Source organism: Cimex lectularius, unplaced genomic scaffold (genome assembly GCF_000648675.2).
Source record: "Cimex lectularius strain Harlan isolate CLEC.00 unplaced genomic scaffold, Clec_2.1 scaffold120, whole genome shotgun sequence".
Lineage (NCBI taxonomy): Eukaryota > Metazoa > Arthropoda > Insecta > Hemiptera > Cimicidae > Cimex > Cimex lectularius.
The window spans coordinates 266,110-277,690 of NW_019392719.1; the positions used below are offsets into that span (position 1 = coordinate 266,110).

The window sequence follows — 11,581 nt, forward strand, 5'->3', positions numbered from 1 at the left end:
AAAATGTTCAATTCAATCAATACACGTAAAAAACATACACACGACTGTGCAGTGTGTCGAGCGGGAAAAAAATTATACAGTATTTTTTTTGGACAATCACTTTTTTCAACATTGCAGTAGTGTTTGCGAATTTTTGTTTGTTTTGATTTTATTTTCGAACTATTATTTACATTTACCACTATCAAGTTCGATGTAGACTTCCCTCCAATTGATACAACTTTTGCCATCTGATGTATATATATTTGCATTTACCTTAATTCCTTACTTATTTTTAAATTTCAGATAAATATTTATGACATTGAGTTAAAACTAATAGAAACTTTATAAAAAAGTGATTTAAGTTCGATACACTCAAAGAACCCGCGAAATCAAGTTAAACAGGTAAACTAACCTTTCTAATTACAACATTCAGATTACAAAATATTATTAGTATCTGAAAATTTGCTGAAATCCTCCACCTCTACTTTTGAGAGAGAGAGAGAGAGAGAGAGAGAGAGAGAGAGAGAGAGTGTGTGAAAGTAAGAAAAACTTTGTCTTGGGAAAAGGTTCCCTACAAAACAAAAAATATAAATTAATTTTTTTATATAAGGTTTTGGTTGAAATGAAAAAGTTAGTGGCACGGGATTCGAACACATGACCTTCGGCTAAATACGTCGCTGCTCTACCACTCGAGCTATCTTGAATTTTCAAAAATGGCAAAAAGGAGAGAAAATGTTGTATGTTGAGATGGGGAGTTGGTGTCCGAGTGGATCGATGTCACGACAGCTTGGCTCAAGTAGTGGAGCAGCAGCGTATTTAGCCGAAGGTCGTGAGTTCGAATCCCGCTCGTGACAATGACTTTTTTATCTCAACCAAAACCTAACATAAAAGGATGAATTAATTGAAAGAAGTAATTTGGTCAATAGACCACTAAATATAAGAGGAAAAATTATAAACATATTAAATAGCTCGTGACTTAAACCACCCGTAGTACTTTCAACAGCTTATTTACAGAGGCTTTTTTTTTTTAAATTTATTTATTTTAAATATAACTTCATTGGGAGGTGTTATATTATAATAGAACTTACATTTTTTTACAAAAACACCGGCACCCCGAGGGTTGATACGACTTCTGCTCGGAAATTTTTTTTTATTTGGTAATAATAATTGTTATATTTTAAATAACAACTATCTATAACTACAAAATACTAAATAACAATTTATTTGGAATATTAATGAAGGTCATTTTTATTTTTAATATGTTTATAATTTGACATTGACTATTGCCTAACTTTAATATTAATCGTCACATAAATATTATCTCGTATATGTTGAAGGCCCAATTAGAGCATGTTGTAGGAATCGGTCGGTGTTGTAGCATAAACGCTGTTTTGGTTAAGTTTTGTAGAAACAGCTGTCAAGTTTAACAAAGGTAACTTGACTGACGACAGGATAATGGGGCCTGTACAAAGTTAACTTTCAATATTAATAACCGAGCGCGGTTCCAGTTTCTTGCCTCGTCTAGCAAAGCTGTCAGCCCACGTTACGCCGGTATTTAGATATTGGTTCCCAATCCCATAAACAGCAACCCCTTTTACATTTCTACAAACCGACCCACCTACCGTCCAATTCCGCGCACCCCTGGGAATACTCGTCGATATACCTCAATCTCGTTGACATGTAATAACATATCTTGTAAGGGACTCGAAATAAATGCTAGTTCAAGACGTGAATACCATACAAATTTATGTTGCTCTTACCACTATTTTTCCTTTTTTTATATTAGTTTTAATATTTTTATTCTTGAAAAATGGATCCCTGCAATGGGTTAATGCACGTAATAATTTTATGAAAAGAAAGTTTTATTATTTTAAAAGATATATATATATATATATATTTATTTATTTTACAATAAGAAAACTTCGTTTTCGTAAAACTATTACGTGCATTAACCCATTGCACTGACCCATTTTTACCCGAATTAAATTAAAAATACATTTTCCTTTGATGTCATAGCTAAACAAAAACCTTAGGTCATGTTTTCAAACTGAACAAATATAAACATTTCAAACGTAAATATGAAAAATGCTGGCAGTTTTTACCATAATGTAAATGTTTATTAATCTTCGACTACTGATACTGTCAATTGAAAATATAACAGCGTAGAAAATAAATGATAGCATGTTTCAGTCCAGTGTAACTAGTCTAAATAAAACTTTTCGTAACGTAGAGCAACCTGCAGACATTCCACGGACATAACATTTTTCAACAGTAAGTCTCTCTATAAATTAAGACAAGAAGACGTAAATATAATAGATTGTGCTTACACATGCTCAAACTAACTCAGGTTGGTGCACTTTTATATAATTTGATCTAGAACATTGTTGATTTTTCTAAACTTCAATTAAAATTTTACTTTCGTCCAACTTCATTGTAACTACTTAATGTGGTAACACGTTTCTTACTGCACTGATTTTTAAGACTCTCTGGAAATACGGAACATGTTTTAATTACTTTTATCAAATTATTCGTAATTTTATAATTACTCAATTAATGCTTAATGGGAAGTTTGTGGCATGGGCGATCTAAGTCATGGTAGCTCAAGTGTAGAGCAGCGGCGTATTTAGCCGAAAGTCTTGGGTTCGAATCCCGCCAGTGACAAATTTTTCATTTCAAAAAAATTGTGTATAATTAATTGAGGAACTTTTTTTACAGTTTTGAAACTTGTAATCCTTAATTAAAATTGTGCTAAAGAATTGCTTTTTTTATATTTTTGGGTACTTTGTTTTGGAACGTCGTTCGTGCGTGATCCCTTATTTTAGGGTTCACACTACTTTAGACAAAAGAAGAAAACGAAAATGAGGAAATAGGTGAATTCACTCATTACACTGGATATAAAAAATCCAAGAACCTTCTCGCCAATTTTGGAATGAAAGAAACAACAGACTGTATCAGAGGAGCAGGGAAAACTTTGAACCTAACAGGACGCTGCAGACTAAATGGACGTCTGAGGAAGATTAGTATACCACCTGCGGGAAAAGTAGAGATACTCATTAATAGTATGGTTTCCTCTGCCACAGAATGGTTCGGGTCCAATCAGCGGTGTAACAGTTCCTTTCCTTGCAAGGGTGTCCGCATTCTCGTTGCCTTCTACACCCATGTGTCCTGGGAACCAGCTGAGGCTGACTTTGTTCTACGTACAAAATATGTTTATGCAGTTCAACACCATCTTTAACTAATGATATTTGAGCTTAGTGTTTTGATGGCGGTTTGGCTATCTGACATGATAGCTATGTTCTTGTTTTTGGTACCCTTTAATCAGGTTGAGTTAAGTCATCTCTCGATTGCGTGAATCTCAGTTTGGATGAAACTGATGAATTTTCCCATGGGTTCTGAGTATTTCGTTCCAGGACAGAATACTCCTGCCCCTATACCTTCTTACGTTCTAGTTCCATCTGTGTACCAAAAGATGGTGCCATTCTTAAAGGACGTGTTTCCCTCTCGTTCCAATTCTTTTTACCTGGATTATCTAGATATGTACCTACATTTGTTTGGAAGTTTTGATTAAATTCAAACATCCTGTTTATGTTCTCTCTTGAAGCCACGAGGATCGGATGGTCTTTCATTATTATGTTGCTATCTCTCCATTTTAGTTTTATTCCTGTTGAAGGTTTCTCTTTGATAACAATAACGATGGTTTTCTGTGCTGTCCTCGTCACCATGTGATGTAGGGGGATTAATCCCAATACTTTTTCCATACTAACTTTGGGACATGTTCACATTGCTCCCGTTATGCAGATGCATGCAAGTCTCTGTATTTTTGTGAGTTCTTTTCTTTTAGTTAGTTGTTCTGATTTATCGGCCCAGGCTACGGCTCCGTATGTAAGTATGGGTCTTACTATCATGGTGTACATCCAAAGCAGGGTTTCCGGTCTACATCCCCGTGACCATAGAAGAGATTCAACCACTGAAACAGGGCCTATTAATCAAGCTTCTTGATGAAATAGGACTCACCTATGTGCTTTGGCAGAGAACGGGGCTACAATAGCTATTAAAGGGCGCACCCAAATTATTACATCTATATCCAATTTAAAGTATATCTGCTTGCTGTTATTACTGATTACAAAATGATAGTGAGAATCGGCCTATGGTGTGGCTGCAATTGTCGAGCTTTTAAATACTGTCAGCGCGGTCAATTTACTCCTATGGGAGAACAAAGAAATCTGTGTTATCGGAGTTCGATAAATCTCCTCTCACGTCGTCACAGCTCCTCTCTCTCACGAGGATAATGGAAAATCTGGAAAAACTGGTCCGAATCCGCCCCCAGCCGACCTTTCCAATGGCCTGATATAAAGACGTTATAAATTGTATCCCTCTATGTCTACCAGTTTCCCGTTTCCCGATTAACCGGAAATATTTCCATTACAAAAGCTTGCCAAGGCACTCCCACAAAGAATTACTCGATAAACAGAAAAAACTAATATTTAAAAAAAAAGTAAATAGAGGCTTAAACGAGAACAAAAAAGTGTTCATCGGGCGACGCTCGGGGAGAAAAAAGAAGCCAACTTTTATAATTGAAAAACTGGATAATGGATTTTCAAACCCTTTGTGTACAATCCTTTGTTGATATCCAAACGACTCAACTGCAGGCAAAAATTTACGTCTTGCAAAAAAACAATTTTAATGTTAACGTCAGCATTTTGTGACTCAATTTGTCTTTATTTGATTTTTCCCATCAGCAATGTCATGTCTCATTGCTCGAAGGCATTGTTTGATAAGTTCGAGTTGTAATAAAATAGGATTGATATTCTTTTTAATGGGATATGTGAAGTAATACATTCTGTTATTAAGAGTAACCATTCTTTTACAAAGTTCATTTCCTTCTTCTTAAATTCATTATCAGACACAAGTGGATCTACCACAAGGAAGGTTGAGCTTGGCCGGCCTAAGAAAGGGGGTGGAAATGGAAGAGAAGTTTACCTAGCATGAAACAGTAAATTGCAATGTCTCTTTAGAGATGTGCATTGCAATTCAAAAAATCAATAGTTGGATATTCCCTTTTCCGCCGCAAATTAGGAATTGACAATGAGATCCGGCGGAAAAACCATATCTACAAGACATTTGTGTTGCTCCGTACAGCAATTGATAATTTACTTAAAAATTCTGAACGCCTGTTCTCAGCTAACCCTATGTGTATTTTATAATATAATAATTAATTTTTGATAAATCTCCTCTTTCACCTCAACAGTTTTCTTCTTACAGTGTGTACGCACAATTTATATTCATACAATTTTTACCTAAAACAAACATACAGAAAATAGCAGTTCAATAAAATTATTGAATATTTATTTTAAAATGTTCCGTTTTATTGCTACATTAACTATGAGTTCAGAATTTTTTTCCATAGCTCACAATGCCAATGTTTTATTTGAAATCCAGACCCATCATTTATGTCAGCAATTAACTACGCGTTTTTAGTTTTAGGAAGTTAAGTAGTAATAATCTAATGCCCATATTTAATAATTGAATTGTCCTTTCAAATGAAGTGCAAATATTTTCATATTATAGTATATAGTATATATTCATTCATTTTTTAGTTAAAAATGATCAATGTTTTGCCCAACAAAAATAATACCCATCTCCTTTGGTTGCTTTTGAGGGATATATTCCATCGATCTAGTATTTGAAACATTCGTTAACAATTAAAGTTGTTATGAAATATAAAGATACTTTCAAAATTTTAAAACTTATGGTTTTAAGTTTAACGAAAATAAAAATTGGGATTTTATAAATCCAGAAGATCACCTATGATTATTACTAAATTCACTAATTTCGTGGTCCGCTTGACCAATTAATATATTACAATTAATTAAGGTTTTTAGTTGAGATAAAAAAGTCAATGGCACGAGCGGGATTCGAACCAACGATCTTCGGCTTGATACGCCGCTGCTCTACCACTTGAGCTATCGTGACCTCGATCCACTCGGACACTAACTTCCCATCTCAACCCCACCTTTTTGAATTTTCCCTCTCTCCTCAAAAAGGTGGAGTTGAGATGGGAAGTTAGTGTCCGAGTGGATCGAGGTCACTATAGCTCAAGTGGTAGAGCAGCGGCGTATCTAGCCGAAGATCATGGGTTCGAATCCCGCTCGTGCCATTGACTTTTTTATCTCAACTAAAACCCTTGATTAATTGTAATATGATTATTATATTCATTAGTTTTCGTGGTCTGCTTGACCAAATAATATCTTTTAATTAATTAATCTGTATTTAAGGTATTGGTAGAGATAAAAAGTCAGTGTCACAAGCGGAATTCGAACCCGCGACCTTCGGCTAGATACGCCGCTACTCTACCACTTGAGCTACCGTGATTTCGATCCACTCGGACAATACTTCCTATCTCAACCTCACCTTTATTTAATTTTCCCTCCTTTTTGCCATTTTTCAAATGTCGTGTAATCTATTTGATTCTCGGCGACAAATGGAATAGCCACGGAGAGCTTTAGTATACTTTTATATCAACCAATACCTTAAATACAGATTAATTAATTGAAAGATATTATTTGGTCAAGCGGACCACGAAAACTAGTGAATTTAATAAGTTAATAAGTATATCTTATAATGTGGCAAAAAGTAGGGAAAATTCAAAAAAGTTGAGGTTGAGACGGGAAGTTAGTATCCGAGTGGATCGAAGTCACGATAGCTCAAGTGGTAGAGCAGCGGCGTATCAAACTGAAGAACGTGGGTTCGAATCCCGCTTGGGACACTGACTTTTTATCTCAACCAAGACCTTAAATACAGATTGATTAATAGCATGATTATTACTTTATAAAAAAATGTAGTTATCTTCCGTTCAAAATTTGAATTGGTTAATAACACTTTGAAGTAATAAGCAAACTTTCAACGACCTGACAAAGAGGATGTTTTTTAAATGTCTTCTTACCTATTCGTCAATAATGACTTCCATAAACCTCCAGGACTATTCCTCCTGTTTGGAAAAATGGTTAAAAAATGGTCAAACTCAACGAAAGCAAATCCAAGGCAATAACTGTCATCATTATCCGTATCCCCCTCGACCAATTTACAACATTTTTTAATAACGAATTTTTTCTTCTCCCAGCAAAACATGCCATGGGCTACTTATGAATTTACGTTGTCAAATGATTTACTTTCGAAACCTCTCGCTTGATTCAAAAGAAAAGAACTGAACAGACAACACACAGACTCAAAATACTACTTGTCAACAGATCAAGCCACTCACTACAAAATAAATGTCTTATCGAGTGATCTTCAGACTAACAGTTATCTGGATGTACGGAATTTAACTGTGACGGTCAATGGAAAATCCCAAACTCCAAAGACTCCAGTCCACAATTTTTCGTAACATTGATCAAGCTTCTTATCCAATTTTTGTACCCACACAGACCTTCAAATCCCATTTGTAATCAAAACCTTAAAAAAAGAAAAAAAAGAAAAAAGAATCCTTTCTAACAATACTCTAAGATTCCTTTAGTGCCAATGACTTCTCGATTTTCTACCTAGTGAGGATGTAATAGTGTTGTATTAGCCGTTTGATTAATGGATTATTTCTCCACTATTATAATTTTATAATAGAAAATTTATAAAGACAACAAAGTAGTTTGTAGCGCTCTAATGTTGATGTAATATAATATAATAATATAACAAAAACAACTCTAATTAGCTGAGGTGTGTGAACGTATTCACTAGCGTGAATGAATCCCCAATTACCACGTGGAATATCGAGTACTTTGGGGAAATGTGCTAAATCCAGCCTATCATGATTTTATCTTGTTTCTGTGATTATGTGCAATACGTTTGTTAGGTGTGTTGTTTTATCCACAATTGACGAGGATATGCTACGCTAGCAATAGCCTAAAGAAAAGAGGGAATTGGTAACCGTTATATTCATAAAATATCATAACATGGCTGGAGAAAAGTAAAAGAAATTAGTAGGTTTAAAACGCGATAAAGATAAGAAAGGAAAAACAAAGCTAATAAAGAGAAGCTGGCGATGACCAGTATAGTTTTCAGGCCTTAGAGCATAAAAAAGAAATTCTTATTCACTTTATGGTTGATACATATCATATAAAATTATAATATTTAAGGTTGATAACAAATTATGTGGGATATATTTTCAATGACAAACCAACCCAGCAAGATAAACAAACCAGAATTATCAGCAACGATCAAATTAAATTACGAAGTACTCTGTCTGACTATAAATATTGTACTATTACCATAGCTGCAAAAAAATCTGTTAAAATTTATTTATTTAAGCAAGAATTTATTATTTTGTAAAACGTGGTTCAGTCTGCTTGGCAATAAAATCAACAAGGGAGACAAAGTAGAGGACAAACAAACTTCACAATATCTTTCAACCATACACACATCAATTGATCAATGCAATATTTTAAATTCACTATTTTTCGTGGTCCGCTTGACCAATAATATCATCACAATATTTTAAACTTGAAAAGTAAAGAGATATTATTTTATAACTTTTTATAACCATTATATTTAGTGGTCTGTTGACCAAATTGCTTCTTTGAATTAATTAATTATTTTATGTAAGTTTGGTTGAAATGAAGAGTTAGTGCCACAAGCGGGATTCGAACTCACGACCTTTGGCTAAATACGCCACTGCGCTTCCACTTGAGCTCTCGTGACTTCGATCCACTCGAACACCAACTTTCCACTTCAACCTACCTTTTGAATTTTCCCTCCTTTTTGCCATTTCTCAAATGTCGTGTAATCAGGATTCGATTCTCGGCAACAAATAAAGTGGCCACGCGGAGCTGTTCCCGCTGTTAATACTTCTTTTAACTCATTAAATCTATTATATTTAGTGGTCTATTGACCAAATTTCTTCTTTCGAATAATTAATCTTTTTATGTAAAGTTTCGGTTGAATTGAAAAAGTTACTGCCTCGATATGGATTCGAACCCACGACCTTCACTTAAATAAGACGCTGCTCTAACCACTTGAGCTATGATTCTTCGACTTCGATCCACTCAGACAATATTTTATAATATTCAAATATTTTTATAGTAAATCTTTTTTTTGTACAAATACAGTTTTGTTTTGTTTTGTGTAATGCTTTTTTATTTTTACTATCTATTTAGTCGGCAATTAATTGTGGTCACGAGGAAATTCAGAACAGTAATACTATTATGTGCCGCCTAAGCTGCTTAAGCTATAGTGTGCAAGTTTGCCACGGACCGAGATGTTCCTTGCACCGTGGGCTGAACTATCCGACTATAAATTCACTTCTTTCGGAACTACAGTGAACTCTAACTGCAAGACGACGGCTGCAGAAATTTGCTTAAACGCTTGTGGCATCTTGACGGACTTAAATTGTTAAATTTAAAAACAACAATCGTATTTCTGTAGTGGAGGCCAGTCAACATTGATCATTGCCCCTTTTTCGCTTATCTTTGAAATAATAAATATTAATACAAATAACAAAGTAAGAAATAAATTTATGATCGGAGAAGGTTGGGAAATGGTGAATCGAAGGGTGGAGTGGCATCACACCCCAGGAAGTCAGCAGTAAATCAAAGGAGGAAGTCTTTTTTCTGAATTCTCCACCTTACGTACTATGAGTTAAAAAATGTTTGGTAAAATATTTTCTTCCGTGTTACTCTTCGTACCTAGTTATTTAAGTATTCTAAATTTAATTTTAAGGTATCAGAAATATTTTACATAAGTAGTGAAGGATTTTTCTCTCAAGGTACGAAGAAATTTTCTCCAAGATAGATAAAAATAGAAAATTTAATAAATAGTAAACAATTCCATTCTCAAAATCTTTTTAATCACAGTTTTTATCTAATAAGAAATTCACATAAATATAAATTTTTACTAATTTATATATTATAACTCTGCACATATATGCACATATATATTCACACAGATACAGGCCCAACTTACGATTTAATCCGCCAAAGCGGTGAGAATAACTTACTTTTCGTTTTGGGAGTCTGGTGTGCGCTCACGCTTCCTATACGGAACCACGGTATGACATCCTTCAATTAAGTGAGACGATTGAAGCAATGGTTCTATACACACACGGGCTTTGGCATTTACATTAATTTTAATGTCCGTGTGTAGAATGGAATTTTATATTTATTTTTTAAAAAATCTTACATTTCAGATGATTCAGATCACCCGAGGGCCATCGATTGACAGAATTCTTCATACACAGGAGCTTAAATTAAACAATAAAAAAGATTAATAAATTGCAAGATGTATCGTAGACTGCAAAATTTTTGTCTAACGAAGAACGGAGAGAAAGAAGAAAAATTGAACAAAAAAAAGGATTAAATTAAACAAAAAACAAACGAAGGAATTAAGATTAGCAATTCGTTGAATCTATTGGCCTTTTCTCATTGCAAGAAACAAGGACAATTACTTTTTCTTTTCTCCCCCTATTCCTTTCCTATTTCTTAAACTTTTATTAAACGAAATGTTTTTTTTATGTTAATATGTTGCCACTGTATGTAACATTATAAGCGAGGAAAGCTCAGTAAAAGCCAGTGTTATATTCTAGTTTGTACCCATTCAATAAATATTATACATAATTTCACTAATTTCGTGGTCCGCTTGACCAATTAATATATTATAATTAATTAAGGTTTTTAGTTGAGATAAAAAAGTCAATGGCACGAGCGGGATTCGAACCCACGATCTTCGGCTTGATACGCCGCTACTCTACCAGCTATCGTGACCTCGATCCACTCGGACACCAACATCCTATCTCAACCCCACCTTTTGAGTTTTCCCTCCTTTTTGCCATTTTTCAAATGTCGTGTAATCGGATTGAATTCTCGACGACAAATTAAATGGCCACGGAGAGCTTTAGTGAATTATACTTCATTTTCATTCATTAAATTCACTAAATTTCGTGGTCCGCTTGACCAATTAATTTATTACAATTAATTAAAGTTTTTAGTTGAGATAAAAAAGTCAATGGCACGAGCGGGATTCGACCCCACGATCTTCGGCTTGATACGCCGTGATCCACTCGGACACCAACTTCCCATCTCAACCGCACCTTTTGGCGTACCAAGCCGAAGGTCGTGGGTTCGAATCCCGCTCGTGCCATCGACTTTTTTATCTCAACTAAAAACCTTAATTAATTATACATAATTACATAAAATTACGAATAAATAAAGGTAAATTGGATGTTTCAAAAATATTCAGCTTAGATGACAAATCAAAGCAGGAACGACAGGAACATATTTCTTGGCCTTCTTGGTAAAAGTATGATGAAAAATATGAAAATTTAGTTTTTCATTTCATTCATTAGATTTTCTTCTTTTAAACGTATAATTCATGTTTGGAAAACATTTTTATATTTTGAAGGTTTTAATTTATTACATTTTTTTGACAGGATCAGTGTAGTTTGAAGCTGATATAATGATGGAGGAAATATAGAAAAAATGTATTTGCCAATATGACGAGTGAAATATTTATCATACATTACTAAACAAAAATTCATTCAAAATAAAAGTAGGATTAAGCCGCATACAAGTACGACAAATTGTATGTTCTAGAAGAAAAAATTTAAATGTGAAAAAGTTCT

The 11,581-nt window shown here is 34.1% G+C and overlaps 1 long non-coding RNA gene across 1 annotated transcript; it reads left to right on the forward strand.

Moving 5' to 3' along the window:
* Window positions 1–297: 297 nt before the first annotated feature.
* LOC112126794 lies at window positions 298–10,545 on the forward strand. The gene is made up of 2 exons (XR_002910226.1): window positions 298–381; window positions 10,151–10,545. It is a non-coding gene; the product is annotated as an uncharacterized LOC112126794 (long non-coding RNA).
* The last annotated feature ends 1,036 nt before the right edge of the window (window positions 10,546–11,581 follow it).